This window comes from Mus caroli, chromosome 4 (genome assembly GCF_900094665.2).
Source record: "Mus caroli chromosome 4, CAROLI_EIJ_v1.1, whole genome shotgun sequence".
NCBI classification, from domain to species: Eukaryota; Metazoa; Chordata; class Mammalia; order Rodentia; family Muridae; genus Mus; species Mus caroli.
The window spans coordinates 8,903,055-8,913,749 of NC_034573.1; the positions used below are offsets into that span (position 1 = coordinate 8,903,055).

The window sequence follows — 10,695 nt, forward strand, 5'->3', positions numbered from 1 at the left end:
TGGAAGAAAATACCCCATCAAATCAAAGAAATTAGCAAAGAAGCCAGAGGCATGCCTCAAGTCAAAGAAGACCAACGCAGGGAGACATTTGAAGCTAATGCATTCATAGTGCATCCATCGCCTCTGTGTTTAGAACGCCATCCAAAAAGGACAGACAGTAATAGAGTGATAGCAGAGAGATAGTAGCAAAGATAAAAGATGTTATGAAATTTAAAAAAAATATAAAAACATTAAGTATTTTTTATAAAATGTAACTTTAATATCTCATACTTCTATTTGGAGTTTGGCATGTGCCACACTGGAAATGACCGTGTTATCAGGGCTGTAATGATTGCGAAACCTCCAGTAGACAATCTTGGTTTCTGTTCCTTTTGCAGGTCTTATGGCTACCCACATTCCTATGCTTATCGCTCTCTTCTCTCACCTACTAGGTCAGCAACATTGCATGTATCTGGCTGGTCTTTTGCAGTGCATCTCCTAATGGTAGCAAAGATCCTTCAGTAAATTATATGAGGTTCTGGGAACCAGAATTTGAATATTTTTGGGCCAGGCAATATAATACTATCTCTGATATCCATAAGCCAGTAGTTCACAATGTTTTATTCTTATTCAAATATATATTACACTATTGAATTAATTTTTTCTTTATTACAGGTGCTGTCCATTTTAAACTAGATTGAATCAAAGTATTTAGAATAGCATACACAGACAATTTCATGTTCATGGCTCACGTCTTATAATTAATACCTTACCAGGTTGATTTTTTTCCTTCCCAAAATAAAAAAAAAGTAGCTAGAGTCTTATATACATATAGTAGCAGATTGCTCAAATCCTAAAATACAAAACACAAGGAAATATACATGAAGTTCCCAAACGATTGCTTTGCTGGTTTTGTGGAATTAGACAGTTCATGAAACAGATGAGAAACCATAAACTTTCCTGAAGATACCTTCTTTATTTTCATGTGAAATATGATTATAAATTAAAACTGTTTTTTTGAGTGATCATATCTTACATATCTTACATCTAAAAAGATGCCTTTTGCATTTCTGGGTTTTCTTTTTCCTTGTAAAATGTCGTCCTCTCTTGGCCTGAATGATAAATGTTGATGTAGAGGACTAATGTTGCCTTTCCATCCAGGGGATCCAGATTTGCTCCAAATGTCTATCAATATTTTATTTGCCTCAGCATCTTCTTGCTCTTCAAGGAACTGTGCTGCCAACACCAGAAAAGTCTACTTTTCTTTACATTTCAAAATTGTGATTTTATTTTATTTTATTTTATAGGAATTGATCAACATTTCCATAGAGATTCTAGACTTTGCTTTTGAAAGGCAACAATAAGTTACTATCCTGATATTATAAATATTTGGCCATTGTATTTTAAAACTAAGTGACTATAAAGGTAAATGTGCAGTATTTAATAAGTGAAATGCATATTATCAAAGGTTTGTCTGGGTGGAACAGGTAAATTATACAGATTAAGTGTAAAATTAAATGAAGTCTTAAGAATATCCACGAAACCAAGATTGGTAAGTCTAGGAGGAAGCTTGGATTTCGGTAAAAGGGATAGAGTTGTGAAGCGGTTGAAGTTTGTAACAGGGGTAACTTTTACTTAGAAAATAGGAAGCGGTTCAGCAGCCAGGGAAGTCTATTTGTAATATTGCTGAAACTGGGACCATAGAGTCCTCATGGCCAAGTGAAAGGGCTGGTATATGCTATGCAGAAACCATCTGAATCATTTAGCAGAGGATGCACTGTAGGATGTACAGTAAGTAAAGGATCAGATTAGCACTTTAGTAACTCCCAACCTTTCACAGTATCCCCCTGCCCCCAATTCTGTTATCACATAAATGAAAGTAAGCATGAGCAATTCTGACTCTAGTTGTTTTTATATTCTTCTTTAAAGTATTGTATGTAAATAGTTTCTTAGCCACCCTAGGAACACATGGAGTATATAAAATTATGTCACATGTAAATGTATGGGCTAAATAAGTCAAATCACTCAAAAGTTAGAAGATGAAGTTACTTATAAGGTACAGAAGGTAATATTTTCTGGTCTTCATAGGCATATCAATTTAGACAGAACATGATACATAATCATATGTTTGCCTTCTGTGATACCTTTAAGTACGTCACATGGAAGTCCATCAAAGCTTAAGATGGTTTAGTTAGAGGCCACTTGGATCTGTATATATTTTATAGTTTAGATGTAGATAATGCAATCTCTAAACTAACGCTTATCATTTTTGATGAAATTAATATTTCAGTGCCCACAGAGAACTTGACTATCTGCTTTTAGTTTAATATTGGCTCAGTCGCTAATGAAATCATTTTCTGGATAATAACATATTATTTATACATGCGCTGGTATTCATAGCTCATCTTATAAAGAGTCCTTCCTCCTTTTCACAGATAACATGTCAGTCCGTAGCTCAGAACATGTAGGTCCCTGTAAAGAGTGAACTCTACAGATAGATTTTAATGCAGATTCCTGTCCTTTTCACTCTCAAGGTAGCGTGCCCAAGTAGGTCACTTTCCGAATCCCAAGGGAAGCATTTCTTCAGTTACAGCTAATTGTATGTATTCCAGAGGGATGTGAAGACAAGTTCTGACCACACAGCTGGTTACATAGTCACAGTGCTTGCCATGCTAGCTGCCATTTAACAAATGCCAACTCCTCGAGATTATCACTTGTTTCATCATCATTTATAAGGGGCCAGGACCTGTTATTTACATTTTGAAAATTCATTCGTTCTGTTAAATGACCATCTCTAGAGCTGTATGTAAGCTGTGGTTGAGGTGTCAGCAAGGGCTGACCTGTTGGTGGGTGCTTGTACCCTCGGTGGGGGTAACCTTTCTCCACTGTGGATCTTCCCTTTACTTCAGAAATCTCAATTACACAACACTGAGGGATAGACATGTTACCTTTATAATCTAACCCCCCCCCCCAGGGAACATGTGACCCCGAGATTTTTAGATAAGGACACAGAGTAGATCATTATCCTACTTTTATTTTAAATTCCATATTGCGATGCATAGTTCATGAGCGTAAGATCTGACATGTTAAAAATGGTCCTATTGGGTAGGTTCAGAATGTTTACAGACTCGTGCAACCATCAACACTGTCTGAATTTGAAATAGTTTTACACTTCGGCAAGAACTTTTTTCTCCATTAAAAATCACAATTTATCTCTTTCACCTCAACAGCATAATTGTTTTAGTCTCACTATTGATTTTTTCCCATTCTGAATTTTTCCTGTGAAGAGAACAATAGCACTGACCCATTCAGTGAGTAATTCCACTTGCTCTTTTTTACTTATCTTTATTTCTAGGACCATACATGTAGTAATGTGCATTAGCATTTGATGAGATTTTCTGACCAATAACCAGGTATGTGGCCTTGATTTTTCAGTCAGTTCATTGTGGGTTGGTTCCCTTTGAGGCTATTAGAATAAGTCCGTTCTGAAGACGCGCATGCACACATGTACATTTTGTATGCCAAGCCTTTCCCTTCTCAAGAGCGTGCACTTACTAGCAGAGGTGTTGGTCATATGCAGTTCTTTGTGTAATTTTTGGGGAGTAGTCGCTGACTCTCTAAAGTGTGAATTCACACTTTCACTTTGCTAACCAACTCACAAGGGTTCGAATCTCTCCACTGGCATCTTCCTCCACTGGAAGTGTTTTTCTTTTGATTAGTCAACCATGCAGAGGTGAAAGTGCCGAGCCTCTGTTCTGAATTTCCACAACAAATAATGTATGTGCTTGTTGGAAATTTGAAAAGCCTTAGGAAAGATGTCATTTCTAATTCGTTAATCATTGGAAAATTGGACTAATGATTTTTTACGTTGTTGAATAGCAAGAGTCTTTCATATAATCTCAGTACAAAACTTGTATCCATTACCTGACTTGTAAATGCTTTCTCCCATTGTGTGGGTCATCTTTGAACTGTTTTTATTCTTTGGAGCATATATTATAATATCCTGGCTTCAGTCTCTGAGAAACTGTTATGTAGCTCAAAGTCATTTGAGTCACACAGTTTTGAAGAGTATTATAATACTAGCCCTGACATAGGATTGGGATTATTTTGTTTTTGTTGTTATCTTTAGGCAGTAGTATGAGATAAGCATTAAGCTTTACTCTATAAAAAGCCATTTTTCATAATATGACTCGACTTTAATTTTCATCTGTACGTATGGATGGCCTCGAGGCTGGATAGATGGTTCAGCAATTAAGAGTGCTTTGGTTGCTTATAGCTTCCCCAGTTCCAGGGGATCTGCAGCTCCCTTCCAGCTTCCACAGACAACTGCACTCACGTATGTGTGCATGAGTATGTAAGTGTGTGTATGCCCTCCCCTATGCCTTCCCCACCCCCATGTTAGCACGTACACATACCATTTTTAAAAAGTAGTTCCTAAGATTGTAAGATATTTGTATTTATCATATTAGAATTAAAAATATCCTCAAATATATGAATTTTAATTTTCAGTTTCTACTATTAGAAAGCAGTTTGGAGTCATATAAATTTGATTCTCATCTACACAAGAATAATTTCAGTGTAAACTAGAAAAAAGTTCAGAATTTGGTGTATAATGTGTAATATATCTTACTCTTATGTTCAGTGAAAATGTGTATAATTTACATATAGACAGTTATTTTCCATTATTACTGTTAATAAACTGTTTAGGACATAATATGCACTTTAAAGTTTTTCATTAGGTACTATTATTGCTTTGTAAGTTTGTGAGATACAAATTGAAATAGCTAAAAGTAATTTGAAATTTGTCTCTTATACTCAAGAACCACTACCACAGTGGTTCTTAACCTGTGGGTCATGACCTCTTTTGGTACTTGTGTATCAGATATTCTGCATATCAGATAGTTATACTGCAACTCATAGAATTAGCAAAATCACAGTTATGAAGTAGCAGCAAAATATTTTATGGTGGGGAAGTCACCGCAACATGAGGGACTGTATTAAAGGATATGTTAAGAAAGTTGGGAACCATTGCTCTAGAATAAACTAGACCATCTCCCACTACTTTTCAGATGACCTTTGCACATATATTAAGTCAAGAAAATTGTTGTAATGCTTTCCTCTAAGGGACCTTCTCCTAGCCATTAGTATGGTTTTGTGCCTTATAAAGATGCATTATCTTCCAAATATACTTTGGCAGTTAAATCTGTTTTGGGTTGAAAATATTTATGTTGAATAAGTAAGTAAACAAACAAATCAATATTAAATTATTTGTTAAATAATATTGTACTACTGTGTACTGACTTGCCCCACATTTATCTTGTTGTCTATTGATACTTAGTACATTACTGTAGGTGGCTACATTATATTTGGTAATTACTTATTGGTTTTAGTCAGCATTACAATATGCTAATTAATCAATAGTTAGAAAACCAGGAATCATAGAATGAAACAAAAGAAACCCTATAAAGTTTAAAATGCTCTTTTTTTTCTATTGTTTCATTTTCATTTTTAAATTACTTTTGCTCCTCTATGTGTGTGTGTTCACATTTGTGGTTGTATGTAATGTAAGGTGGGTATATCAGGAGGCCCAGGGCTGACATCAGGGATCTTCCTCAGTTATATTCACATTATATATTAAGGTAGGGTCAGGTACTAGAGCCTAAAATTTACACCTTTCGGTAGTTGAGCTAGCCAGCTTGCTTTAGACGTATTCCATCTCAGCTTCCCAAGCACTGAGATTTTTGGTGGTTCCTTGCTCCTTGCCTGCCTGATCATGCAATCTGGAAGCCTGAACTCTGGTCCTTACATTTGCCCAACAAACTCTTTATCAACAGATCTGTCTCTAGCCCCTCACTGTGTTTTGTTTTTAGTCAATGCAGTAACTGAAAATCTTCCATTTTAATTTGTCCATATATCTCATTTTAAATTACAGTAAGAAAAATCAACCAAGAGTGTAATTTTTGGCAAGGAGTTGAATTTGCCAGGAATGCTGCAGAGCTTCTGAGACTTGCTTCGGGAAACATCTCTTGTTTTGGCCGCTTTCCAGAGTTTCGACTTGGCAGCCTCAAGGACACAGCGTAAGGTGTGTTTCCTTGATTGAATGCTTGGAAAACGGTGTTTTGATTTGTGGTTTGTTTCCTTGTACTTTGTTTTTCTTGGTTTGAATTGTTTGCTTCTGGCAGTGAACTTGGGCTCTGAACATGGCTTTTTGTTACAGAGGGCACTATCATAATAAGAAAATGTTTTACATGTTTTTATGTGTAATTTAGACATATCAAAGTAAATCAAGCAAAATTCATAAGCTGCAGATTTTATCTGGCTTATTTGTTAAATAACACTGTACTAATGTGTTCTTACTTGTTACCACATTTAACATATAATCTCTTGATACCTAGTACATTATTATGGCTTAGTACATTATAATATTTAGTAATTACTTATTGGTTATAGTCAATGTTGCAATATGTTAATTAGTGAACATAATCATAGCTATTCAGTGTTACATTTACTATTTTTTTGTTTTTTGTTTTTTAATTTATTGACACATGGCTTCAAAAGAGTAGTAGGAAGGAAATAAAGCATAAAGTCTCTTGCTTGGCTGATGACATCTTTCCTTTCTCAGTCCCCATTCACAGTCCCCCAAAGGCTCTCTAGTCACTCCTGCTGAAAGCCGAGGCACTGAAAACAAAGCCCGGCCCCTTGCTTTGTTTCTCAGTTTATCTCTGCTCTTGTACACATTTGTTTGTTCCAGGCTTAGAACACAGTTCTTTGAGCATTCCAGGCTTCCCCCATATCAGCAACCTTGTGCTTGCTGTTCTGTTTTGTCTTATTCCTTTTGCACTGTATTAAAATGTCACCATTTATCTGTACCATAAAGGTCACTTTTCAGTCAGAAGGTCTGCCATGAACACAAAGTATTGCTCTCTATATTGTAGTATCCATCCATATTTAATAAGTAGTATATTTTATACTTATTTTGCTTATTTTGGTCATCACTAGCAAGGTTACAATATACAACAGTGGTTTTATTCTGAAATGCACCACGCAGGCTCTTTCATTTGAGCCCTTGGTGCTTTGCAGGGAGTCTGGAGAGCCTCTGGTCATTGAGGTTTGTTGGAAGGAGTAGCTCAGGGGGCCGGAGCACATAGGTCAGCCCTGCTTCCTCTCTTGTCTTTTGTTCCTGATCCATGGAGGTGTAAGCAAGCAGCTTCATGCTCCTGCTGTCAGACTGTGTCTCCCATACCTCAGGGCTGCAAGGGACTGGACCTTTAATAGTGAATCAAGATAAACTCATTCTACCTTACACTGTTTCTTTTGCAGGTATTTGGTCACTGCAGGAAGAGTGAATCATCAAGCATATGATGGCTCTGTTTTTGCTCAGTCTCCACTAGCTAGCATAGCCAGAGAGCTCATATCTCAATGTCGTAAAACCACAAAGGTTTATTTCTTATATAGTCGCCATACCCAAAATTCATTCATAGGAAAGCTTAAGACCCCCAACACCAAAGGCTTCACCTGAACCCACTTCCACCATCACTTCAACAGTGAGAGAGAAGAGTAGCTTCTTGGGCTTTGTGTTTAGTTTCATTAGATAAAGCACATAGCTTACTTTCAAATGCAGGAGTGATGATTACAGCATTTCCTCCACCAGGACAAAGGATGGAGAAGAGTTGTCATGTTCATAGCTGCCAAAGCTGTCTGCTAGTGTGTGAGTGTGTGTGTGAGTATGTGTGTGTGTGTTTGTGTGTTTGTGTGTCTGTGTGGTATATGTATGTGTTGTGTGTGTGTGTGTGTGTATGGTATATATGCATGTGTCTCTGTGTGTGTGGTGTATGTATGTGTCTGTGGGTGTGTATGTCTATGTGGTGTATGTATGTGTTGTGTTGTGTGTATATGTGTTGTATGTATGTGTTGTGGTGTGTGTGTGTGTGTAGGGGAGCGGTGCACATGTGCCAGGATATACAGAGAACTCAGAGAACAAACCACAGAAGTTAGTTGTCTTTTACTATGCATGTCCTGGGGGTGGAGCCAGGTCCTAAGGCATGATGGCCCTGTCTGTTTCCATTAAGCCATCTCAACTTACCCCTTCCTCTTGCTTTGAAGGAAGAACATTTGATTTAGTTTCTAAAATCTTATTCCAAGAAAGAGAGAACATGAACACAATCAGTAAACTATTCTGTGATTTGATAAATTCAGGAATATGTACAACTCAAAATAGTTAGAGCATAGTGTGTGTGTGTCTGTGTGTATTTAGCCTGGGAAACAAAGCCATATGTTCAGACTAGAATGAAGGTAGATGGAGATTTTGAGAGACTGGGAGTGGGTGTGATGATGAAATGACATGGGAGACAGCAGATTAGAGGGACAGAATTGCATCACAGTATCAGGCATTTAGTAAACTTGATTGCACACTTTACTGCAAAAAATTGTCAAGAAGCTCATTATCTGCATATTGTTACCAGTTCAAAAAAAATTTGAAAACATATCCCTTAAAATGATTGTGTTGTTTCTATGAAAATGACTCATGAGATATAATCTCACTTATGGACAAAAATATTGGATAGCATGATAAGAAAATTTATTTCTTTTTCTTTTTTTAATTAAATATTTTCTTTATTTACACTTCAAATGTTATCCCCTTTCCCGGTTTCCCCCATTCTATTCCCCCTCCCCCTGTTTACCAACCCATGCACTCCCGCTTCCTTGTCCTGATATTCCCCTACACTGGGGCATTGAGCCTTCTTAGGACCAAGGGCCTCTCCTCCCTTTGATGTCCAACAAGGCCATCCTCTGCTACATATGCAGCTGGAGCCATGGGTCCTTCCATGTATACTCTTTTGTTTGTGGTTTAGTCCCTGGGAACTCTGAGGATACTGGTTGGTTAGTATTGTTGTTCCTCCTAAGGGGCTGCAAGCACCTTCAACTCCTTGGGTCCTTTCTCTAGCTCCTCCATTGGGGACCCTGTGCTCAGTCCAATGGTTGGCTGAGGTCCACCTCTGTATTTGTCAGGCACTGGCAGAGCCTCTCAGGAGACAGCTTTATCAGGCTCCTGTCAACAACACTGTCTGCAATAGTGTCTGGGTGAGACAAACTAAAGAGCAGGCTCTGAAGAAAATGCCATCCAGAGACTGCCCCATCTGGGGATCCATCCTGTATACAGTCATATAAGAAAATTTCTTAATAGAAGAAAACTTTCTGAAACTTAAGTAATTATGTAGTACTTTCTTTCGTTTTTTTTTTTTTTTAACCATGTTCATTGCAGCTTTATTCGTAATAGCCAGAAACTGAAAGCAATCCAGATGCCCCTCAACTGAAGAATGGATTAACAATTTACATTTACACGATGGAGTATTACTCAGCTGTTAAAAATAAATTACATGAAATTGGCAGGCAAACGGATGCAACTAAAACAACCATCCTGAGTGAGGTGGCCCAGACTCAGAAATACAAATATGGCGCTGTGGATTCACTTACAAGTGGGTATTAGCTGTTTAGTGCATGATAATCAAGGCGCAATCCACAGATGCAGAGAGGTTAAGTAAAGAGGAGGGCTGGGGGGGGGAGGGGAGCATAGACCTCCCTGAGAAGGGGAAATAGAATAAATTCTATAGGTGGACTGGGGATGTGTGGGGATGGGTGCAGGCAGGAAGAAACAGTAGTGATGAGAAAGACAGCTGGGATGGGGGAGCATACTGAGAAAATCTAGTGCAGTGGAAACTTCCTGGAGCCTCTATGTGTGATCTAATGAGGACTCCTAGTAACGGAGAATATGGAGTCTGAATTGGCCATCCTTTGTAGTCAGACAAGGCTTCCAGTGGTGGAACTGGTGTCCTCCATTCCTATGTAGCACTTTCTAGCAGCATTTTCGATCAGTTTTAGGATCACAGCAACATAAAGAGAAGGATCTGGAGATTTCCCACGTATCTCCTGTTCCAGCACACATGTAACCTTACCTGTGATCCACATCCCCCTATAGTGGTACATGTGCTTGTCTAAGGTGTCCCAGTAGTGCGTCATCTCTCTCAGCTCACAGCTCTGGGGACTCCACTGATGGCTCTGCAAATTCTATGGGTTTGAATCTATGCATACAGACTTGTGTCCACCAGAATATATTCACCACTCTGCAAGTCTCCTGTATCTTCAGCTCCCCTGGGGCTTGCACCTCCAGGACATGACATAATATTTTGCCTTTCCTCCTGACTGTCTTATAGTTGGAGTGTTATTATGTGAAGAACACATTGAAATATGCACTTTCTGATTGTGTTTCTAGTTTTGAGTATTTTTCATTAGCTCAATTACTGGCTGGTGATTTTTTTGGTAATTTTCGCAGTTCCTTATGCTATGTATTTAACCCCTTTCTGTGGAGATTCTCACTCATTCTTTAGGCAGTCTGTTCACTCTGCTGATAGTTTCTTTGTTGTACAGCTTTTAAATTTCACATATGCCTTAGGGTTACTTTCTGTGTATTTGAACTCTTTTGAAAGAAAGTCTGTCCTACCTTTATATCTTGGAGGTTTTTTTCCTCCAGCAGTTTTGGGGCTTAGAATCCTATACTGGTCTTTGGTTGACTGGGAGTTGATTTTTGTGCAGGATTAAAGACAAGTATCTCATGTCTTCTGCATTTGGGTATGTCCAAGTTTTCTTAGTTTTATTTATAGATAAAGCTCTCTCTCTCTCTCTCTCTCTCTCTCTCTCTCTCTCTCTCTCTCTCTCTCT

General features: G+C 38.0%; 1 protein-coding gene across 2 annotated transcripts in view; it reads left to right on the forward strand.

Annotated features, from left to right (window-relative positions):
- Positions 1-10,695, forward strand: part of Triqk (triple QxxK/R motif containing) — a 61,486-nt gene that overhangs the window by 5,294 nt on the left and 45,497 nt on the right. For both annotated transcript variants that reach the window (XM_021161347.2, XM_021161346.2), the window contains exon 2: positions 5,912-6,061. The gene's annotated coding sequence lies outside the window, so the exon portion shown is untranslated. The remainder of the gene's footprint in view (positions 1-5,911; positions 6,062-10,695) is intronic.